The sequence below is a fragment of the Pelodiscus sinensis genome, chromosome 8, assembly GCF_052426305.1.
Source record: "Pelodiscus sinensis isolate ZL-2025 chromosome 8, ASM5242630v1, whole genome shotgun sequence".
NCBI lineage: Eukaryota > Metazoa > Chordata > Testudines > Trionychidae > Pelodiscus > Pelodiscus sinensis.
In genome coordinates this window covers 54,743,507-54,768,667 of record NC_143059.1, presented here as the reverse complement: position 1 = coordinate 54,768,667, position 25,161 = coordinate 54,743,507, and positions in this window count along the sequence as shown.

The following is a 25,161-nucleotide window of genomic DNA, read 5'->3' as shown; positions in this document are numbered from 1 at the left end:
CCTACACCGGAAGAGGAGAAGCCCCGTACCCCCCAAGGTTGGGAGGTCTGCTGCCACCACTGCAAATAGGAAACGTAGGGTAGTGGTGGTTGGAGACTCTCTTCTGAGGAGGACGGAGGCCCCCATATGTCGCCCTGACATTTCATCTCGGGAGGTATGCTGTCTGCCGGGGCCTGTGTCCGAGATGTTATGGAGGCACTGTCGAGGATTATCTGGCTCTCTGACTACTACCCCATTCTACTCATCCATGTGGGCACAAATGATACTGCGAGGTGTGACACTGAGTGGATCAAGAGTGACTACAGGGCTCTGGGAGTATCGGTGAAGGAGTTTGGAGCACAGGTGGCATTCTCTTCGATCCTTCCTGTCGAAGGTAGGGGCCCGGGCAGAGACAGGTGCATCCTGGAGATGAATGCCTGACTGCGAGGATGGTGTCACCAGGAAGGCTTTGACTTCCTTGACCATGGGGTGCTGTTCCAGGAAGGACTGCTAAGCAGGGATGGTGTCCACCTTTCGAGGAGGGGGAGGACCCCATTTGAATACAGAATGGCTAACCTAGTGAGGAGGGCTTTAAACTAGGTTTGACGGGGCAGGTGAGCAAAGCCCACAGGTAAGTGGAGAACATGGAGACCTGGGAGATGGGTCGGAAATGGGAGGGAGCATGGGCTACAATGGCAGAGAGAAAGGAGGGTCACTGCAAAACTGGGAGGCAAGGTCAAATCAGGATCTTAGATGCCTATATACAAATGCGAGAAGTATGGGAAATAAACAGGAAGAACTGGAAGTGCTAATAAATAAGTACAATTATGACATTGTTGGCATCACAGAAACTTGGTGGGATGATACACATGATTGGAATGTTTGTATAGAAGGGTACAGCTTGCTCAGGAAGGATAGACAGGGAAAAAAGGGAGGAGATGTTGCCTTACACATTAAAAATGAACACACCTGGAGTGAGGTGGAGGTGGGCATAGGAGACGGAAATGTTGAGAGTCTCTGGGTTAGGCTAAAAGGGATTAAAAACAAAGGTGATGTCATGCTAGGAGTCTACTACAGGCCACCTACGCAGGTGGAAAAAGTGGATGAGGCTTTTTTTAAACAACTAACAAAATCATCCAAAGCCCAAGATTTGGTGGTGATGGGGGACTTCAACTATCCAGATATATGCTGGGAAAATAACACTGCGGGGCACAGACTATCCAATAAGTTCTTGGACTGCATTGGAGACAACTTTTTATTTCAGAAGGTTGAAAAAGCTACCAGGGAAAAAGCTGTTCTAGATTTGATCCTAATAAATAGGGAGGAACAGGTTGAGAATTTGAAAGTGGAAGGCAGGTTGGGTAAAAGTGATCATGAAATCATAGAGTTCACAATTCTAAGGAAAGATAGAAGGGAGAACAGCAAAATAGAGACAATGGATTTCCGGACGGCGGATTTTGATAAGCTCAGAGAGCTGATAGGTAAGGTCCAATGGGAATTGAGACTGAGAGGAAAAACAACTGAGGAGAGTTGGCAGTTTTTCAAAGGGACATTGTTAAAGGCCCAAAAGCAAGCTATTCCAATGTGTCGGAAAGATAGAAAATATGGCAAAAGACTGCCTTGGCTTAACCACGAGATCTTGAATGATCTAAAAATAAGAAAGGAGTCATATAAAAATGGAAAGTAGGATAAATTACAAAGGATGAATATAGACAAACAGCACAGGAATGCAGGGGCAAGATTAGAAAGGCAAAGGCACAGAATGAGCTCAAACTAGCTACTGGAATAAAGGGAAACAAGAAGATGTTTTATAAACAAGCAGAGAGAGGGTAAGTTTAGAAGATAGGATACACAAAGAACAAGTTAAAAATCACTTAGGAAAGTTAGATGTCAGCAAGTCACCAGGTCCTGATGAAATGCATCCCAGGATACTCAAGGAGCTGATAGAGGAGGTATCTGAGCCTTTAGCTATGATCTTTGAAAAATCATGGCAGACAGGGGAGATTCCAGAAGACTGGAAAAGGGCAAATATTGTACCCATCTATAAAAAGGGGAATAAGAACAACCCAGGAAACTACAGACCGGTCAGTTTAACGTCTGTCCCAGGGAAGATAATGGAGCAGGTAATTAAGGAAATCATATGCAAACACTTGGAAGGTAATAAAGTGATAGGGAATAGCCAGCATGGGTTTATGAAGAACAAGTCATGCCAAACTAATCTGATAGCTTTCTTTGATAAGATAACGAGCCTTGTGGATAAGGGAGAAGCGGTGGATGTCATATACCTAGACTTTAGTAAGGCATTTGATACGGTCTCGCATGATATTCTTATTGATAAACTAGGCAAATATAACTTAGATAGGGCCACGATAAGGTGGGTGCATAATTGGCTGGATAACCGTAGTCAGAGAGTTGTTGTTAACGGTTCTAAATCCTGCTGGAAAGGGATAGCAAGTGGAGTTCCTCAAGGGTCTGTTTTGGGACCCGTACTGTTCAATATCTTCATCAATGATGTAGATATTGGGATAGAGAGTACGCTTATTAAGTTTGCAGATGATACCAAACTGGGTGGGGTTGCAACTTCTTTGGAGGATAGGGACATAATTCAAAATGACCTTAGAAAGTTAGAGAAATGGTCAGTGGTAAACAGGATGAGGTTTAATAAAGAGAAATGCAAAGTGCTTCACTTAGGAAGGAACAATCAGTTCCATACATACAAGATGGGAAGCGACTGTCTAGGAAGGAGCATGGCGGAAAGGGATCTAGGGGTCATAGTGGACCACAAGTTGAATATGAGTCAACAGTGTGATGCTGTTGCAAAAAAAGCAAATATGATTCTAGGTTGTATCAACAGGTGTGTTGTAAGCAAAACTCGTGAAGTCATTCTGCCGCTCTACTCTGCACTAGTTAGGCCTCAGCTGGAGTACTGTGTCCAGTTCTGGGCGCCACATTTCAAGAAAGATGTGGAGAAATTGGAAAGGGTGCAGAGAAGAGCGACAAGAATGATAAAAGGTTTAGAGAACATGACCTATGAAGCCAGGCTTCATGAACTGGGCTTGTTTAGTTTGGAAAAAAGAAGATTAAGGGGGGACATGATAGCGGTTTTCAAATATCTAAAAGGGTGTCACAAGGAGGAAGGCGAAAATTTGTTCCTCTTGGTTTCTGAGGACAGGACAAGGAGTAATGGGCTTAAAGTGCAGCAAGGGAGGTTTAGATTGGACATTAGGAAAAAATTCCTAACTGTCAGGGTGGTCAAATATTGGAATAAATTGCCAAGGGAGGTGGTGGAATCTCCCTCTCTGGAGATATTTAAGAACAGGTTAGATAGACATCTGTCAGGGATGGTGTAGACGGAGCTTGATCCTGCCTTGAGGGCGGGGGGCTGGACTCAATGACCTCTTGAGGTCCCTTCCAGTCCTATTATTCTATGATTCTATGAAATACATTAGAAGCAGGAGGAAGACCAAGGAGAGGGTAAGCCCACTGGTCAGTGAGGAGGGAGAAACAGTAACAGGAAACTTGGAAATGGCAGAGATGCTCAATGACTTCTTTATTTTGATCTTTACAGAGAAGTCTGTAGGAATGCCTAACATAGTGAATGCTAGTGGAAAAGGGGTAATTTTAGAAGGTAAAATAAAAAAAGAACAAGTTAAAAATCACCTAGAAAAGTTAGATGCCTGCAAGTCACCAGGGCCTGATGAAATGCATCCTAGAATACTCAAGGAGCTGATAGAGGAGGTATCTGAGCCTCTAGCTATCATCTTTGGAAAGTCATGGGAGACAGGAGAGATTCCAGAGGACTGGCAAAGGGCAAATATAGTGCCCATTTATAAAAAGAGAAATAAGGACAACCCAGAAAACTATAGACCAGTTAGTTTAACTTCTGACCCAGGGAAGATAATGGAGCAAGTAATTAAGGAAATCATCTGTAAACACGTGGAAAGTGGCAAGGTGATAGGGAACAGCCAGCATGGATTTGTAAAGAACAAATCATGTCAAACCAATCTGATAGCTTTAATAGGATAACGAGTCTTGTGGATAAGGGAGAAGCGGTGGATGTGGTATACCTAGACTTTAGTAAGGCATTTGATACGGTCTCGCATGATATTCTTATCAATAAACTAGGTAAATACAACTTAGATGGGGCTACTATAAGGTGGGTGCATAACTGGCTGGATAACCGTACTCAGAGAGTAGTTATTAATGGTTCATAATCCTGCTGGAAAGGCATAACAAGTGGGGTTCCGCAGGGGTCTGTTTTGGGACCGGCTCTGTTCAATATCTTCATCAATGATTTAGCTATTGGTATAGAAAGTACGCTTATTAAGTTTGCAGATGATACCAAGCTGGGAGGGGTTGCGACTAATCTGGAGGATAGGGTCATAATTCAAAATGGCCTGGACAAATTGGAGAAATGGACTGAGATAAATGGGATGAAGTTTAATAAAGACAAATGCAAAGTGCTCCACTCAGGAAGGAACAATCAGTTTCACACATACAGAATGGGAAGTGACAGTCTGGGAAGAAGTACGGCAGAAAGGGATCTAGGGGTTATAGTGGACCACAAGTTAAATATGAGTCAGCAGTGTGATGCTGTTGCAAAGAAAGCAAACATGATTCTGGGATGTATTAACAGGTGTGTTGTGAGCAAGACATGAGAAGTCATTCTTCCACTCTACTTTGCACTGGTTAGGCCTCAATTGGAGTATTGTGTCCAGTTCTGGGCACCGCATTTCAAGAAAAATGTGGAGAAATTGGAGAAGGTCCAGAGAAGAGCAACGAGAATGATTAAAGGTCTAGAGAACATGACCTATCAGGGAAGACTGAAGGAATTGGGTTTGTTTAGTTTACAAAAGAGAAGATTGAGGGGGGACATGATAGCAGTTTTCAGATATCTAAAAGGGTGTCATAAGAAGGAGGGAGAAAACTTGTTCATCTTGGCCTCTAAGGATAGAACAAGAAGCAATGGGCTTAAACTGCAGCAAGGAGGTTTAGGTTAGACATTAGGAAAAAATTCCTAACTGTCAGGGTGGTCAAACACTGGAATAAATTGCTCAGGGAGGTTGTGGAATTCCCATCTCTGGAGATATTTAAGAGTAGGGTAGATAAATGTCTATCAGGGATGGCCTAGACAGTATATGGTCCTGCCATGAGGGCAGGGGACTGGACTCGATGACCTCTCGAGGTCCCTTCCAGTTCTAGTATTCTATGATTCTATGGTTCCCAAAGGTTCTACTACCATGTTCTAAGATACTGTTATCTCTTCTTTCACCAAGAAATACAGTTACCTAAAGAGATTGAGGGTACGTCTACACTTGCACCCTCTTTCGAGAGAGGGATCCAAATGCAGCTGAGTGAAATTGCAAATGAAGCGCAGATTTGAATTTCCTGTGCTTTATTTGCATATTTGCGTTATGGCGCTATTTTGAAATAACGCTATTTCAAAAAAAGGAATGCTGTCCAGACACGGTTATTTCGAAAGAAAACCCTTCTTCTGAAATAACCCTTATTCCTCCTGCAATGAGGTTTACCAGTTATTTTGGAAGAAGGGTTTTCTTTCAAAATAACTGCGTCTAGACAGCATTTCGTTTTTCAAAATAGTGCCATAATGCAAATATGCAAATGAAGTGCGGGAAATTCAAATCAGTGCTCAGCTGCATTTGCATCCTTCTCTCGAAAGAGGGTGCAAGTGTAGACATACCCTAAGAGATTTATCCAATTGAGTCAAACCAAGTTGTAGTCCTGGTTCCCAGTCCCCTGCTTTAGCCATAAGTCCACAGTTTCTTCTGTGCAACAACATAATGCATTAAAATGCCTACGTACCAGTGAAGCAGAGCCCAAGTCCTTAAGTATAAAGCTCTCCACAAACGTGCACAGCAAAGTGCAATCTAGAATGCCAACATTGGATCTGACACCCAGTATTGTAAGTATAATGCATTTAGATACAGAAGTTCTAGGAATGATTGCTGTAAAAATCATAAAATCATAGAATATTACAACTGGAAAGGACTTCTATAGGTTATCAAGTCTAGTCCCCCGCATTCGCGACAGGACCAAGCACCATCAAGACCAATCCTGACAGGTGTTAGTCTAACCTGCTCTTAAAAATCTCCAATGATGAGGATTCCACAACCTCCCTAGGCAATTTATTCCAGTGCTTAACCAGCCTGACAGTTAGGAAGTTTTTCCTAATGTCCAACCTAAACCTCTCTTGCTGCAAGTTAAACCCACTGCAGCTTATCCTTTTATCAGAGGTTGAGGAGAGTAATTTTTCTTCCTCCTTCTTGTAACAACCTTTTAGATACTTGAAAACTGTTATCATGTCCTCTCGCAGTCTTCTCTTTTTCAGACTAAACAAACCCAGTTCTTTCAATCTTCCCTTATAGGTCATGTTTTCTAGATCATTTTGAATTATAACCGTATCCTCCAAAACACTTGCAATGACTCCCAGCTTTGTACCATCTGCAAACTTTATAAGTGTACTCTTTATGTCATTATTGAAATCATTGATGAAGATATTGAACAGAACTAGACCCAGAACTGACCCCCTAGTTCCGCAATTTATAAAATCCTGTAATTTCTATGAATGTACATTAGATACTTACTTACATAATGTTATCTATGGGCTCCTGGCTGGGGTAGTGCAGAAGTACCATTAGTTAGGTCCTATGTCAAACAGACCTCAACCTGCCTTGAGGACTGGAGACTCTGAATCCATTTAAGTCAATGAGAGCTTTGTTGTTGACTTCAGTGGAGGCAGGATTTCAACCTTGTTTGGTGCATTTTTATTTTTGAAGTTTTAATAAGTTTATAAATCCTGGGTACATACATTTCAGAAACAAAACAATCATTATAACAGTTAACGTTGGTTTGAAAAGATATTGTACAGAAACAAAAGTCACCAGCTCTTTCTATTTTACAATCCATTTTAATACAATACTGCCTTTTAAATGTTTCCAGTTTGCCTTGTCACTAGAAGTCTGTAATGCCCAGATTTTTCCCAGGCTTCTTTATGAAATGGCCTTGAAATCCATCCTCTCCTTCCAAGATGATGAGATTGTTATCTTCCCATCAGATCCTTTTAATCTGATAACATCCTCCCATCAAGTAATTTTAAAAGGTATTTTTGGGCAAAGTCTGCCCTTGGAGATGCCCAGGCAGCTCCCATTGACTTCAACAAAAGTTGACCTTTTCAGTTTAGAAAAGAGGAGAATAAAGGGGGAGGGGGAATATGATGACTGATGTGGAAAAAGTGAATAAGGAAAAGATATTTACTTATTCCCACAATATAAGAACTAGGGGTCACCAAATGAAATTGATAGGCAACAGGTTCAAAACAAACAAAAGGAAGTTTTTCTTCACTCAGCACACAGTCAACCTGTGGAACTCCTTGCCAGAGGATGTGGTGAAGACTAGGATTTTAACAGCATTCAAAAAATAGCTAGATAGATTCATGGAGGTTAGGTCCATCAATGGCAGTTAGCCAGGATGGGTAGGAATGTTATCCCTAGTCCCTGTTTGTCTGCAAATGGGTGACAGGAGAAAGATCACATGAGGATTACCTGTTGAGTTTCCTCCCTCTGGGGCATCTGGTATTGGCCACTGTCGATTGGATGCTGGGCTAGATGGACCTTTGGTCTGACCCAGTATGACCATTCTTATGTTCTTACTTTCTTTTAGTCCTTCCACATAAGTCACTGTGTTGCTCTTGCATAGGGTGGGTGTGAACTTTAAGAGGCTCCTTGCACACACCTCCCTTCCTCGCAGCTGAGTAAGGGCTTTTTAGAACTCAGTCCAATATGATGATCATTACCTAATGCAAGAAATTGGAGGGCTTTGTTTCTCTATCTATGGGCATATGATAGTTCAGTCCATAGGAACCACCTGTAACAGATGTTACTTGCATTGCCTGGGGTTCAGTCCTGCAATGTGCTAAGCAGGCTGGCTGGAAATGGCAACATTGACATGAGTCCTGCTGAAGTCAGTGGGACAACTCAAATGCTTGAAATTAAGTGTTTCCTTGACTGGTGCCCCAGTGCTCAGTGACTGGCAGGATCGAGCCCTTATTGCATAATTGGAAAGCATTCCTGTAGCCTGGTGACGGGCATGGTATAAGAAGCTGAATATAATAGCAGGGAATTCTTATATTAAAAAGAGCTCCTTAAGAAAAATGTGAAAAGTTCTTGCATTTTTTATACTGACGGCTATTTATAGTTAGCAATTGCATCAAACAGGCTCTTAAATGCAGGTTAAAGGCCTTCATGAAATATAGAATGCCTCAAAAAGGCAACCTAAATTTTTGCCATTTTCAACTTTGCATGGCTTGTACATTAGAACAGCCTCCCAGGTTAATGAGCTGTGAGTTTAAATAGCAGTTGAAGAAGATGGTTATAAATATAGAACAGTTAGCTTTTTTTTTTTTTTTTTTTTTTTTTTTTTTGCCTGTTGCTTTCCAGGGCTTCTGAAGGCCTTCCGCTGATGGAGAGCTTTTAATTTCACATTTTGGCCCCCACCGCAGGTGATAAACAAAGGTTTCCCATTGCTGTGACTCGGGTCAGTTATATAGCCTCAGCATCAATGCCAGTGCCTGTAATTACACACAAAAGGTTACCGAGATCCGCAGCTAATTTGCAGCCTCTGTTTAGCAGAATTTAATAGCAGGTATTACTGGTGCAGCAGTAATTAAGGACCTTTGTCAATAAGACGGAATAGATGGCCACACTTTGTTGTAATCAGTGGACTCTTGAGAACCGACAGGAGTGAAAAGCAGTGAGAGGAGCAATCCATTTTGTGAATAACATGGCTCTCCTTTCACCCCCTCCCTCATGAAACCAGCAATGGAATAATAATTCCCCAGGCAACGAAAGTACAGGAATAAAAGTACTTACCCTCCAGCCTGTGATTTTTTTTTTTACTTTTTATTTACTCTACTGTGCTTTTTATTTGCTTCGGGCTGCATTTGATGAAGTATTGTTTAAACAGCACCGAGCAAAATGGATATAGGGAAATGGAGACTAGAAAGAGGAGGAATTTTAACCAGGTGGATATGCATTTGCCTCGAAGGTGGATGGCGTTCGGTTTATCAATTATTTTCTTTGGAGTTAAAAAAGAGAAAGAAATGACAAAAACAAGTGGCTTGGTGAAGAGGTGGAGAGAGTCATTTAGAGCTGTCTCTGCACAGAGTCATTCAGCTGTAAATGGGTCGCAAACAACGAGCGAGAAGTGAACTTGGTGTAGCATTGTAAACCTGTTCTCCTCCAATCCCCCATCACTAATGTACCCATTGAGTGGCCTGGCACGAGAAAGAGAGAGAGGGAGACACAGGGTGAGGAGCTGGGGAGGGAGAGCGTGTGCGAGAGAGACAGAGGCTGGTATGACACAATTCAAAGAGTGCTTTAAGGTGTACACTCCTTTCAGTAATTGGTGAAGAAGCTGCATTTCACTCACTGATTTCCTGCCTTTTTACAGGTTTTAACAAGCATGATGCTTTTAATAGTGGTTTGAGTACTAGCTCTTTATGAAGGCTCTCTTTTTTTAAAGCAGCTTTAACTATACCCTTTCTGTCCATAATGCCTGAAAAACTTCTACCTTTAATCATTCCTGGATCAGGCAGCAAACAAGCAACCCCCTTTCCTTTTTTCAATTACATGCTGGATATTCACCACACATCAAAAAAAAAAAAAAAAAAAAAATCTCGAGTTTATAGCATATTAAATGCAGCTCTGCCAGGATCTGTCTGGAGCTAACAAAAGCCAGAAAGGTAAAGTTAAAGCTGCAGCACCCTTTTTTTATCTGTTCCAGCATGACCAGGTATTGTAGTCCATTTTAAACAGTCGATGGTTTTCTGTACCTTAGTACCTAGACCTAGGCTGAGTCTAGACTACAGGGTTGGTTTTTTTTTTTAAAAAGTGGCCTTTTTTCGAAAAAACTTCCCCTGCGTTTAGACTGCTGCCATGTTCTTTCAAAAGTAAATCTAAAGAACGCGGCAGTTTTTTCAACCGCAGAAAACCTCTTTTTACAAGGAAGAATGCCTTTTTTTGAAAGTGCTCTTTTGAAAAAAGGTGATATGTAATGTAAACTGTGCTTTTTCAAAAGAGAGCATCCAGACTGCCTAGGTGCTCTCTTTCGAAAAACCAGCTTGCTTTTTCGAAAGTGCTTGTTGTAGTCTAAATGCTCTTTTTCGAAAGAGGCTTGCAGTCTAGATGTAGCCACAGTCATTGGACCCTATATCTTCTACTTTGTAGCAGTCCTGCATTACACCTTTTTAATATTAATATTAGAATTAGGTGTGGGAGTATTTTGAATTTATTTCTGTTAATGCTAATTTAAAAATAAAACATGGTGGGGTTGGTGGCGAGGAGCCACCTGTCTGGGTTAATGCACTCTCCTTGGAGATCTCGGTTCACATCTGGATTAGGTCACTCACAAATGAAAATAGGCTTGATGGTCCCTAATAGACATTTGTCTGCAGTACAATGCCGTACAGTCAGTGGTACTGGCTCCAGAGAGGCATAAGAAGGGAATAGCAGGGCTGCCAGAGTCAGCGTGGATAGGAATTGGATGAGCTAGGTAAGAAAGTTATCACTACACCTGCCTACACTATCCTGAACTGTAGCTGTGCTATTTATTAGAGATTTCGTAATGAAACATGAAACCAGATGAGGATTGCCCAAAGGGGCTTATTAGACTCTGGCTAGGGGGTTTCTACAGCACCCATCACCATATAGTTGCTTCTCAAGCTTATTAAATCTCTGGAGCAAAGTTCCTATGAATTTAATGGGGAATTCTGCTCTTCTCTCTTTCTTGGTTGTAGGAGGCTTTGCATGAGGTATATATATAATTCTATGTCCCATACGGATTATCAAAGAGGAAGTGGTAATGTTGGATTGATCTAACCACCTCTGGAAGTTCATTCCACACCAAAATCCTTGTGTCTGACTAAAAATGGTCTGTGTCTGGCTGTCATGTGTTTGTCGGGGACAGGGATTGTGGTAAGGGAGTGCAGTTGTCTTGGTGGTTCACGGATAGAGATGCAGTTACTGGTGTAACTGCATCCTGGCCTGTTAATTGCTTTCGTGATGAAGACTGAGGGTCTGGATTGGCAATGCTAGTAGACTGGCAGTGGGTGAAGTGCTTGAAAGAAGCAGGCTGTCATGATCTGCACCATCTAGAGCATCTGCATTACTTTCATCTTCAGCCTGAGAAAGCAAACTGCAGCAGTCCAGTTTGAACTCATGTATCTTGGTGGCAGGACCTTTCAGAGAAAGGGGGAAAGCTTCCTGGGCAAGAGGAGGCACAAGAAGCTTTATTGTGCTTCTATTGCCAGCTGGTCACCAAGACTGACTGATGGGTCTAAGAAGACATCTCCTCACCTGCTATATTATGCACTTCTGGTGATCAGGAGGCTGATGCCTTCAAACAAAACAACAACAGCAGCAGAACTAGAGATCCTTTTGGATTTCGCTGCTGTAATGGCTGAATGGTGGGATGGACGGGCCATATGCCCCACTGAAGGTATTCTGGGACTAGTGTTTGAGAATAGACTTACCTTGCACACCTAGGGTACGTCTAAACTACATGCCTCCATCGACGGAGGCATGTAGATTAGCCAGATCGGCAGAGGGAAATGAAGCCGCGATTAAAATAATCGCGGCTTCATTTAAATTTAAATGGCTGCCCCGCTCTGCCGATCAGCTGTTTGTCGGCAGATCGGGGCAGTCTGGACGCGCCGCGCTGACAAAGAAGCCTTTCTTGATCGGCACAGGTATGCCTCGTGAAACCAGGTTTACCTGTGCCGATCAAGAAAGGCTTCTTTGTCGGCGCGTCGCGTCCAGACTGCCCCGATCTGCCGACAAACAGCTGATCGGCAGAGCGGGGCAGCCATTTAAATTTAAATGAAGCCGTGATTATTTTAATCGCGGCTTCATTTCCCTCTGCCAATCTGGCTAATCTACATGCCTCCATCGACGGAGGCATGTAGTCTAGACACACCCCTAAAGAGTCACAGACCAAACAGCTGACCATGGAGAGCCCTGTGGGTCCTAATCATCCATTACTGAAGCTATGGACCTTTTCCTGAAGATGACATCAAGTAAGTGGGATTATGGGACTGGTTGTAGGGAAAGAGGATGGTGGGAGTGGGTCATGGGTTTATGGTTTCAAGTGTCAATCCAGTGGGGGAAAATGACCATTTTGGATCTGTGGTGATTTTGAATATTGTTTGGATATTCATAAAAGCCACATTCAGAGACAAACTATGGAAGATTTTGTGTTCTATTCTATCATTGGGTCAGTTCCTCAGTGGTAAATTTGCATCATCCAGTTGAAACCAGAATAGGACTTGGTCCATTGCCCTAAGCAATGTAAATAAACAGGCCAGGGGAACTATGGGAGAAAGTAAGAGGGTATGTCTACACTTGCCCTCTAGTTCGAACTAGGGAGGCAAATGAAGCGTACCGAAGTTGCTAATGCAGCGTGGGATTTAAATATCCTGCGCTTGATTAGCATATTCACGGCCGGTCGCCATTTTAAAATGCTGGTCACTCAATTTAACTTGCCATGTGTAGACATGGTAGTACGATCCAAAACCCTTCCCTCGAATTAACTGATACTCGCGGCAAGTTAAGTCGGGCGATTGGCATTTTAAAATGGCGACCGGCCACGAATATGCTAATCAAATGTGGGATATTTAAATTCCGCGCTTCATTAGCAACTTCGGTATGCTTCATTTGCCTCCCTATTTCGAACTAGAGGGCAAGTGTAGACATACCCAGAAATATTGTTCCCAATTTACAGAGGGGGATTGAAGCACAGATTGTGAACCTCTCACACTGAAGTCCAGAGATCTACTTGCATGAGCAAGTGCTCATCAATACATTATAAAGGATTCACAGTCTGGGCCAGAGATACTGAATGGTTTGTTCATGGCCATCCAGGAGGTCTGAGATAGAGGTAGGAACTGACCCCAGATCAGCAGAGTCCCCAGTACAGTGCCTTAACCACAAGATTATTCTTCTCTATCATGGAGCAACAGATCAGGGAAGCAGAAGGATGGGAAAACTGATGGTGTACACGAGGAAGGGACTCCTTGCCTTTTAGCAGGTTCATTTATTTTCAGTGAAATGCTGTGATCCAGATAGATATAAAGCAAACAGAACCTAAATAGAAACTTACTGAAAATGCAGTTATAATGAAAAGAATCACTAACCCCAGAGCTGAGAATAACATGTAGTTTCTTGCAATGATAAATGCTCATTTAGTCCAAGATGGGCAATAATTAAGAGATAATGTCAATGAAAAAGAACGTTTTCACAGGATAATGGTCTCCTGCTGTTACCTAAATGCCCAAAGCTAATTTGGGACATTTATTTTCCAAGCAGGAGACACTTGATCTGAAAAGGATATTTGTTACTTCTTTGAAGTATAGTCTGGCTAGTAGTTTACATTTATATAAGATATTGTAATAATGAAATTATGTCAGATCCAGTACTCTAATATTTCTAGCTCTATTTTTGTGCACATTAGATCTAAATTATTTTTTGGATGGTGACTGTGATAGTGGCAGAAAATCCAAACAAACAGCAAAGCATTAAGGACTGGTTATGGTGTTGACGTTTTGCAGCACACAAATCTATATTGGAGAAAGCAATGCATGTAACAGTTTATAGCAAATGCAACTTTGATTTCACAGATGGATAATAAAAGATGATATATATTCAAAAGGTTTAATGTTCCCTTGTTATAAGGATGAGGCTGTTCATGTATTAGATCTGTTAAGACTGTTCTTTCTACTAAGACTTTGAAAGTAACAGCCAGAAGGGGAAAGACCGACTTGAAGGTCTAGAGGTTCAAAGGTCAGTTATTTGCCTTAAAGGAAAACCAATCTAGTGCAATAATACTTGAAAGTTAGTGTTCAATAGGTCATATGCTTTAACCTTTCTTCAACACTATTTGGTCATTTGATATTGCGGATGCCTACTTATAAATGCAAAGCAAGACATATACACTTTCCACAGATACAGAAAAACAAGTTACAAAACCAACTTGGTAAATAAGGACTGAACAAAGAATTAAATATTTAATGGGCTTCCTTTCAAAGTCAATTAGTTTGTGATTTTTGAACACAGTCTGATGTGGTGTCTGGGTGTACTCTCAATGCAGCTTTTTAAATTTCAATCAGTCCTGGAAAGAGATAGTTAAACAGCATGCAAGGCAACCAGATTTAATAATACAACCACATTGTTTGCAGAGTTGTGGTAGCTGTGTTGGTGCCAAGATGTTATGGAGACAAGGTGGGGGAGGTAATATATTTTACTGGACCAACAATATGTTTGTATTTCTAACATGGCATGTCTTTCTAAGGTTATGTCTGTGCTGCACACTTATTTTGAAATAAGCTATTCCGGAAGAAATACTCCAAAATAGCTTATTTCAAAATAGCACGTCTACGCTACAGGACATCTACACTACTCATAATTAGTATGAGGCAGGTTTCCCTAATGTGGACGTACTATCTCGATGTAGATTCCCAGGAGGCACTGGGATGTAATTAGTTTGAATGGCTCTGGGGAGGAGCTATTTCAAAATAGCAACAGTGGAGCGTCACACTACTGCTATTCTGAAATAGTTATTTTGGAATAGGCATTATTCCTCATGGAATGAGGTTTACAAAAGTCAGGATAGGCCATCCCTTATTTCAAATTTATTTTGAAACAACAGAATTGCTGTGTAGATGCTCGCATTGTTATTTCAAAATAATGTCAGTTATTTCAAAATAATTGTGCTATGTAGAAACACCCTCAGAGTCAAAACTTGCTCACATGCTAAGGAAAAGGGCTTGTAAGACCATGTGCAACAGTGCCACTTGGTGATGCCTGGTGATGTTATGTAAAGAACTAATTAAGCCACGATGTGTCCTGCCATTAGGTGCTAGCTTCACCGATGATGCTCCTTGATAGGCCTGGTCTACACTAGACCCAGAAACTCAGCTTAAGGTACACAACTCCAGCTAAGTGGAATGCATAGCTGGAGTTAGTTTACCTCAAACTGAGCTTGGTGGCATCCTCACAGTGGGAGGCCAATGGAAGCAAATGCTCCTGTCAGCTTCCCTTAGAAAAGGAGGAGTACCGGATGTCAGCTGGGGTACCCTATGAGTTTGATGTAGCGAGTCTTAATTAGACTCACTAAATCGAACTCTGGAAGAATGATCACGGCAGCACCAATCTTCCTTTTAGCATAGACAAGGCCATAGAGTTCTTGTTTAAATGATGTGTGCCACATATCTTGGCTCTTCATTATGGACCCTATTCAAAGTCCAGTTCTGCAAACCTTGCTCCTGCAAATAGTGATTAGATCTCTTCTCCTTGCACCTAAGCTGCAATGGAACTCCAGGGACTTCACTGAAGTAACTTTTCATTCATATTAATACAAGTTAGAGGAGAATTTGGTACACAGTTTTGACTTTCATAAATAATCTTATTAGAATCACGAATTATTTGCATGAATAAGGATTGCTCCAGTGAATAAAGGTTTACTGAGTTTTTCTTCACTCTTTACTTGAGTGTGAATTGTTCCTGAGGAAGGTTGGTGAGTTTTGGCCTCATGGTCATTTTTCAAGGATGAGCTATCGCAAGTGCATGGGTCTTTTTCTGTTTTTAAATTCTGCATATGGCAATCAGAAAGAAATGTAAGACCTGGTGTGCTGTGTGTAGCCACCTCACCTAAATAATAAATACTTAATTCTGCCTTAGAGTGCCATGATTTTAGATGTTATCCTTCCACCATGTTCACTCTGTATAACTCAAAGGTGGCCTATACAGTAATTTATAGATAGCAGAACAGCTTTGTCTCTTATTTCCAGTAGGGTAACAGCTTTCTTTGCTTGTATTGCACTCTATTGCATTTTGTCTTATCACAGATCTTTTTTCCAGATTTTTTTTCTCTTACAAAATACAAATATTTTTCTATCTTATGTGTCCTAGTTTCAGACAGAAGAGACACTTTCATCCCTCGGGTAACTACACCGAACCTAGTGGAACTACTTCAGGGATGAATTTGGATCAAAATATTTATTTTAATGGTTCTCTCCTACCCTGACTCTGCAAAAGGAAGTCTCATTGATCTTAATGGCAGGACTGAACAAGGAACAATCTTAGAATATGCCTCCTTACTGCAGTACAGTACTTGATTTCAGTGTGCAATTATTTTGTTATTCCTCATTAGAACTGCAGATCTTCAGACCATGCTGGTGCAGTTATATTGTATTGCAATAGAAGATCCAATCACTCCTCAACAGGCAGTAGATGGCCACCTGGCAGTAGAACCAGGGATGTTACACTGGAGAAAGGATTGACCATTGCAGGAGGTATGCATGATGCACAGCTCCACTTTGCACGAAACAGCTACATGGCAGTGAACTATACTGAACCCAGTGGCAATACATCAGGGATTAATTAAATATTTATTTTAATGCTTCTCTTCTACCCTGATTTTGCAAAAGGAAGTCTCATTGGTCTTAATGGCAACACTGCACTCTGCATAAATGTTTTGTGTAGGTTACTTAACCACACTTCCCCCATGGTTCTAGGGGAGACAATTCTCTGATCCACAGTCACATTTTTCACATTCCAAAGGGTGTCCCCAAATGAATATTAAATGAGTTCCCTGTTCTCCCAGTCCCATAATCTCCAGAACTCAGACTGGAACTCTTGAAATATTATTAGAATGTTTCAAAGTTCTAACTCTAGGGGAGAATTTCATGGTGGTTGTTTAATTTCTAATGCAGCTTTTGGGATGGCATCATAAACAAGACAATTCAGATTGTAACTGCAGCTGCCAAATAATTAAAATGAACCCAGGAACTTACCAAGTAATCTGGAGTTGTTTGAGAAGATTTAGAACCCAATCCTGGTAGGAGTCAAATGTTCTCACTCCTTGTGACAGTTAACAGGAACTGAGAGCACTCAGCCACTCTGCAAGATCCGTTCTTTAAAAAGTGGAGTGAAATTGGAACTAAAATGTTTGGTGCACACTCCTCCCCACCCCCAGAGCTGTGTGGGAGCTTGGAACCAATACTGGATTTGGAGCTACATATTTAGGGACTAATTTGATGGAACCAAAACCCATAGCTGAATACCATGGAATTTTGGAAGTTTGAAATTTGGAAAAGGATCCAAATTTTGCAGCCCTATCCATCATTAGAAAGAGAGAACATTTTACCCGCCCATGAAATGGTGTTCAGAACTAAGGGTATGTTTACACTGCAAAGTTAATTCAAAATAACAGATGTTATTTCGAATGAACTTTAATAGCATCTATACATTCAAACCGCTATTTCGAAATTAATTCGAAATAGCGGAGCACTTAATTCAAATTTGGTAAACCTCATTCTATGAGGAGTAATGCCAAATTCGAACTAGCTATTTTGAATTAAGTGCTCTGTAGACACTTAATTCAAAATAGGGGGCCTCCAGCCCTTCCCAGGGAGCCCTGGTGGCCACTCTGGCCACAACCAGGAAAACTCGTCTGCTTCCCCCCAGCCCAGGAGCCCTTAAAGGGGCAGACTCTGGCCACAGTGCCTGTGCCAGTTGCAAGCCTGCCAGCACACAGCCAGCAGACCATGCACCTGGCACAGCATGAGCCAGCAACCCGCTGCCACCCAGCCCTCCACCGCTCCCTAGGACCAGGCTGGCAGCTCCCAGGAGCCTGCCAGGGGATGCAAACGGTGGGTGCCTGCCTGGTCTAGTGCAGAGATTGTAGACCTCATTGAGGTTTGGGGGGAGACCTCCAATGCCCACGATCTCCACACTAGGCACAGGAATGCAGCTGTCTAAAGCCGCATGGCTGCCAGCCTGGCCACCAGAGGCCACATGCGCATCCAGGAGCAGGTGAAGATGAAAATAAAGGAGTTGCAGCAGTCCTATGCTAGGGGCTCCCAACCAGGGGCTGACTCAGACACCTGCCCACACTATGAGGCCCTGGACCACATCCTGGGGGGCCAGATGGTCCATGCCACCTGGTGGTCATCAACCCTGACACAGGGAAACAGGAGGAAGAGGAGGATGACAGCCAGGAGCCGCAGGAGCCTGCAGGGAGTGTGCCCTACACCCAGGACCCCTGAGCCGTCCAAGGGTATGTCTACACTACAAAGTTAATTCGAACTAATGGACGTTAGTTCGAACTAACTTTAATAGGCGCTACACTAGCGCTCCGCTAGTTCAAACTTAATTTGAACTAGCGGAGTGCTTAGTTCGAACTAGGTAAACCTCATTCCACGAGGACTAAGCCTAGTTCGAACTTACTAGTTCGAATTAAGGGGTGTGTAGCCCCTTAATTCGAACTAGTGGGAGGCTAGCCCTCCCCAGCTTTCCCTGGTGGCCACTCTGGGCACCACCAGGGAAACTCTAATGCCCCCTCCCAGCCCCGGAGCCCTTAAAGGGGCACGGGCTGGCTACGATGCCTGTGCCAGGTGCAAGCCTGCCAGCACCCAGCTAGCAGACCCTGCACCTGGCACGGCTCGAGCCAGCCACCCGATGCCCCCCAGCCCTCCCCCTCTTCCCGGGACCAGGCTGGCGGCTCCCGGGAGCTTGCCCAGGACCGCAAGAGGTGGGCACCCCCTGGTCCAGTGCAGACATCGTGGACCTCATCCATGACCTCCGCACTAGGCACAGGAAAGCGGCCGTCTAGGGCAGGAGAGCTGCCAGCCTGGCCACCCAGGAGCAGGTTTGCATGAAAATCAAGGTGGTCCACTGAGACCCCCGACCCTGAGCCCTGAGCTTAGAATGGCTGTACTGGGTCAGACCAAAGGTCCATCTAGCCCAGTAGTAACACGGGTGTTTTTATGGTAACACGGGTGTTTTTCTTTTACATCAGGAAGGGGGGTTAGGGAGGGGAAAGGAGAAGGAGGTGGGGGTGGAATGTAATGCACAAGGCCCCAGTGGGGCATGCCAGGGGGACTTCACTCCTCCTCCACCTGGAAGATCTCCCGCAGGGCTTCCCAGATGTGGACAGCCCCCCGAAGGGCCTCCCGTGTGGGGCTGTGCATACTGGCCAGTCAGGTGGTCAGCCTCTGCCATCCAGGCTGGCAGAAAACCCTTCCTCTCACATAAATTGTGGAGCACACAGCACGCTGCCACCACGTGCAGAATATTCTGCTCGGAGAGGTTAAGGTGGGTGAGGAGGCATGTCAACTGGGATTTCAGCCAACCGAAGGCACCCTCGACCACAATGTGGGCCCTGCTGAGCCTGACATTGAAGTCCTGCTGGGAGGGGTTCAGGTGTCCCGTGCAGTGCTTCATCAGCCAGGGCTGTAGGGGGTAGGCCGCATCCCCCACCAGGCACACTGGCATGTCCACTTCCCCAACCCTAATGTGGTGGTTGGGGAAGAAAGTCCCGGCGTGCAGCCTCTGGCACACAGAGGAGTTGCAGTATACCCGCGTGTCGTGTGCCTTGCCGGACCAGCCCACATTGATGTCCATGAGCTGTCCCCAGTGGTCAGACATGGCCTGCAAGATCACCGAGAAGTACCCCTTGCAGTTAATGTAGAGGGAGGCTTGGTGTTCCGGGGCACGGATGGGGATGTGTGTCCCGTCGATTGCCCCCCCGCAGTTGGGAAAGCCCAGGGTGCTGAACCCCTCAATGACTGCATCCAGATCAGTGAGGCGGATGACTCTGTTGATGGCCTTGACCACCTGCAGAGAGAGAAACAAAACTGAAGGTCACTGGGGTGCCTGGGTGGCTGGGAGTGTTCGTTCCCTGCCACTGCCCTGTGCCCCACTCCCATGAGCAACCCCTGCTGCAATCCTGGCCACTGCGTGCGGTCTGTAGCGCGGCTGGGACAGACTGAACCCTCTCGTGGAGGGCACTTACACCACCTCCCTCCTGTTTTCCCTGGGGCAGCCCATCGTCTCCTTGCTGCTCTGACAGTGGATCTCCCCATGCTGAACTGGTTCCCCATGGATCGGTAGCTGTCCGGCATGGAGAGATTCCATAGGGCAATGGCCACATGCTTGTGGAGGGGAATGGCGGGCCTCATGCGTGTGTCCCGTCGCTGCAGAGCAGGGGCAAGCCACTTGCAGAGCTCGAGGAAGGTGTCCTTCTTCATTCTGAAGTTCTGGGTCCACTGTTGGTCTCCCAGCACTCCAGGACGATGTGATCCCACCAGTTGCTGCTGGTGTCCAAACACCAGATGCGGCGGGGCACGCTGGTGTCCGGGTGCTGTTGCTGCTCCTCCACAGCCTCCAGGGGAGGCAGGGGGAGGACCAGGAGGCTGGCCTGCAGCAGATGGTGCCAGGCAGCCTTCAGCAATTGCTGCCAGGCTTGCAGCAACACATTCAGAATGAGCACCAGAGTACCCAGGGGCAGCGCTGGCTCCATGGTGCTGAGTGCTGTGGTGTCCCAAATGAGAGTGACCAAAGCACTCAGACGCTTTGCTGTCCCTCAGCGACGTAGGCAAGCAAGCGGGAAAGCTGAGAACCGGCTGTCCAGGAGGATCCCTTTAAACACAAGCCTCAGAAAGCCTCAGACAGCAGCCACATGAAGCAACTACTGACCTGATGCCCTGCTGGAACCAGTTTCAGCTGCCCTTAAATGAGATCCATCATCCAATCAGTGTAGATGCGCTATTTCGAAATAGTAAAACGCTATTTTGAAATAGATTTTGTGTGTACATGTGTTAATTCAAATTAAATATTTTGAATTAAAATAACTCAAATTAACGCTGTAGTATAGACGTACCCTAATTTGTTGCTCTTTTCCTAACAGTTTCATCCCTTATTTTACATTTGGGAAAAGGCATTTATTAAATATTATCTTGTTTTTAGGCAGAAATTTCATTGGAACATGAGTTAAAAATGTATTTTTCATGTTTCTGAGAAGTGTATCAAAACTATTTACACCTGGAGCTTCCATTCAAATAGCAGCTCTCTGTCCCTGCAAAACTAAAACAAATGGTTGGAGGCAAAATAATCCCTAAAGGGGATGGCATAAAAGATTCACACAGAAGAAGATGGAAAACTTAATTTAAACCTTCAAAATGACCACATTGCAGAAAGCAAAATAACAAACTGCATATAAAACTTCTCCCCCAGTTTTTCATGGTCAACAAAATACAACCTCATATTCTTTGCTTCATCAAGTTTATGTTTACAGCTCCCTGATCCTTAGCTCAGCCCTAGCCCTACTGCAGGTCAGAGGAATCTAGGAGCCGCTTTAATCTGTGCCAGCTGGAGTCCTTCCCCAAATACCTTCTGCCAGCTGACAATAACTGGAGGTGCATTCTGGCCCATCCTGTTTGACCCTTCTGGCTGCCCAAACCTGGGCTATGGGGCAGGTACTATAGGAATTGGCTATGCTGGCTCTACACTTGTGTGGGACTTTGACATATCAGAGGAACCCTCAGCTTGGGGGTTGCAATCACTCCCCTTGCTGATGGGGGCAGAGACTTTGCTGTATCTCACTGGTCCTGTTTGTGCAGTACTATTTTTTTAAAGAAAATGCTGCAGTTTAAATATAAAGGACTTGATATCTGCCACTGAGAAACTGTATTCCATTTTTTTCCACCAGAAAAAATGGGAATAGGTTTCTTTTAACGAGTGGAAGGATCTAGTCTCTAAAAGGTTTTTATTATTGTGTGCCTGAGGTCCTTAGTTTCAGACATTTATCTTCTGGCTTACCAGGAGGGAATCAGAGAGGCAGTATTTTGCAATTCCTGAACCCCCAGCTCTAAATAATGACTCAAAGCTCAAATTGAATCAGGTGCAGCATCTTCTTCATTGTGTCACTTTTAGCACAGACATTATAGTTTATGGCCTTCAACTATCAAAATAGTTTGTGCAATGGACCCTAAAAATAATGGTGCATCAATCAATCAGTCAAGCTTATTGCTTCAACTTTCTTCACAGCAGCAGTGCAACAGAATACAAATGCATTATCACACGGCACCGATATTTTGCCTCTACTTATGCATGTTGTTTAAATTTTGAGAATATTGCAGCTTTCAGATATATTGAGTCAGCTCATCCTTGGTGTAACCCCATTGATCCTGGGTTGACAAAATGGCTCCTTGGGGATTGATTCAATCAAGACCTTTGGATGCTCTAATTGGCTGTAGGAGGCTGAGCTAATCCCAGGCTGCACCGATCTGGGACGGTAAAACAGAAAGGTGTCACCATGTAATTTGAGGAGTGGAGCTCTAAAATGTCTAGAGAGCTTTTCTAGGAGTGTCATGCCTTTGGAAAGGGTCTTACTGATCTAACAGGGAATAGACTTGTGGTAACTTCATTCTTCTCTGCCTTGGAAGTCCAGAAGGTACTGAGAGCTTTCTCATGTGGGGTTCCACAAGGCTCTTGTACTTGCAGTGAACAACCTGACTTGTTCCTATTTGATCTGGTCAGAGGTTGTGGTCCTATCTCCTGGATACAGACCTCACTACCATCACTCGTGCCTTAGTCATTTCGAAGCTCTGTATAACATTACACCATAAATAAGCTTTGAAACTGAAGTTGCTGCAGAAGGAGTTTGTGGCCCATTACTAAGGATATGTCTACACTATAGTTTTTTCAGAAAAACAGCCGTTTTTCAAAAAAAAAAACCCACACCTCACTTATGTCCACACTGCAATCACATTCTTTTGAAAAAAAAATCAAAAGAACAGAGGGGTATTTCTGACATTGGTAAACGTCTTTCTACAAGGAAGAAGCATTTTTCTGAAAGACTTCTTTCAGAAAAAGGTGTTTGTGGACACGGAAGAGGGAGTTCTTTCGATAGATGAGGAAAGAGGAAAAAGCACAGTTGCCCTGATGGCCACTTTACCCATAATAATCACAACTTACATGTGAGATAGCATGCAGTTAGTATGGATGCTATCTGTAGAAAAAGCAGATCGCCTTTCTGATGTGCTTTGGCAGTGTGGATACTCTCTTTCGGAAGAAGTTTCTTCGGAAGCTCTCTTCAAGAAAAGCTTCTTCCGAAAGAAGCCTGCAGTCTAGACATAGCCTCAGTGAGCTATTGAACCAAGAGCATTTGACATCAGTGCTCCAGAAAAAGTAGGTAGCTGCTTCTCGGTGGATTGGGAGCTGCTTAACTGAAAGGACACCTCTTTTCCATGGTGGCAATGCCATCACTGAGAATAGGGCTTCATTTCTGTCTGACTCGGAATAAAGGGGGAGCTTCTGGCATCTGTCCTTGGGACTTGGGCCCATGGACTTGGGAATTCAGTATTCAAAAATAGCTCAGAATTGGGACATGTCATAAACCCATCTATCTGGGCCAGTATTTTTAAAGGTTAGAGTTGGAGAAGAGAGGCTTGGCTTTTTATGGAGGAAATGAGATAGAGATATTTTGTTTTGTTGATTAGCTTCTTTTGTGTTGGCTTGGTACTGTTTTATTCTTAGTTGGGCTGTATTTTTAATTATCTTTCAAGAATACTCAGCCACGTGGGAGAGGCATTCTATTAATGTTTATATATTGAATGAAAATAAATGCATGAGTAAACCAATCCCAGGCACTCAAAGATTAACAGATACCACAAGTGAGCAATTGGCTGTTTATGGATTATTCACACTGTATTATAGAATCATAGAATATTAGAACTGGCAGGGACCTTGAGAGGTCATCAAGTCTAGTCTTCTGCCCTCAAGGTAGGACCAAGCACCATCTAGACTATGCCTGGAAGGTGTTTTTCTAACCTACTCTTAAACATTTTCAATGATGGAGATTTCACAACCTCCCTAGGCAATTTATTCCAGCTTTTTACCATCCTGATAGTTAGGAAGTTTTTCCTGATGTCCAACCTAAACCTCCCTTGCCACCATGTGGTATAATAGGTAGGGGAAGGCACAGCCTCCCCAAACCTGGCCCTGCTCACACTCTGCCCCCAGAATGCCTACAGTAGGTATTCTATGGGTGGAGTATTTCTGTCCCCAGCGTCTACTTTCCCAGTGCTTCTAGCCAGGGAGTCTGGGGCCAAGTCTTTCTCCCCCCCCCATGCTCCAGGACCAGGGAGGCTGGGACCATGTGCCTCCTGCTCTCCCTGTGCTTTGGGGTCAGGGAGGCTGAGGCTGTGTGCCACCTGCTCTCTCCATTCTCTGGGGCTGGGGAGGCTGTGGTGCACACATGCCCATCTGCCCATCCTGTGGTGGTGGTGGATTCATGACGCGCTACCCTGCCTCCCCATAGGGGGGTAAAAGGGGAGGGAGGAGGAGCTTGGCTCCTGTGAGTTCGGGGCCTCGGCAGAAGGGGCTGAGAGTAGGGCTGTGGGCTTGCCTTCCCCAACCCTACCTTCACTGACCGCCCATGCGTGCTGCAAGTCCATTGCTTCTTGTCCTATCATCAGAAGTCAAGGAGACAGTTTTGAAAAGTAGCAGTGTTGATGTTTGAAGTTCAAGTGTAGAAAGCTGTCACTTTAGCAACTTACTTTTGTTTGGTCCCTGATTGGGTGGCTAAAACACTGAAACAGGAGAATAATGAAGAGTGGATATTGAATAATACCCTTTAGTCCAAATGCATGAGATATTCAGGATTTGTGATCATTTCATGGATAGCCCTCAGTCATACAAATAATGAAGAGCAGATCACTGAATGCAAGCTGTCTTTCATCAACATATTCACAAATTATTTGTTTTGTTATTTAATCACCTCCAGCAATATAGTACAGGTCTTAGTTAAAGGCCAGCTTTGCTGGACAACTTGGCTATGTCTAGACTGGCAAGTTTTTCCACAAAATCAGCTGCTTTTGCAGAAAAACTTGCCAGCTGTCTACACTGACCGCTTGAATTTCCGCAAGAATACTGACTTCCTACTGTAAGAAATCAGTGCTTCTTGAGGAAATACTATGCTACTCCCATTTGGGCAAAAGCCCTCTTGCGCAAATCATTTGCGCAAGAGGGCCAGTGTAGACAGCACAGTACTGTTTTGCGCAAAAAAGACCCGATGGCTAAAATGGCGATTGGGGCTTTTTTGTGCAAAAGCGCGTCTAGATTTGCATGGACGCTTTTTGCGGAAAAGCGTCCATGCCAATCTAGATGCTCTTTTCCGCAAATGCTTTTAGCAGAAAAGTTTTCCGTTAAAAGCATTTGCGGAAAATCATGCCAGTCTAGACATAGCCCTTGTGTTTGCTAGCACCCTGTTTGATGTCTTAAACCTGATTTTATTGTTCTTATTTTACTTCCTGGTACAAGTTGAATC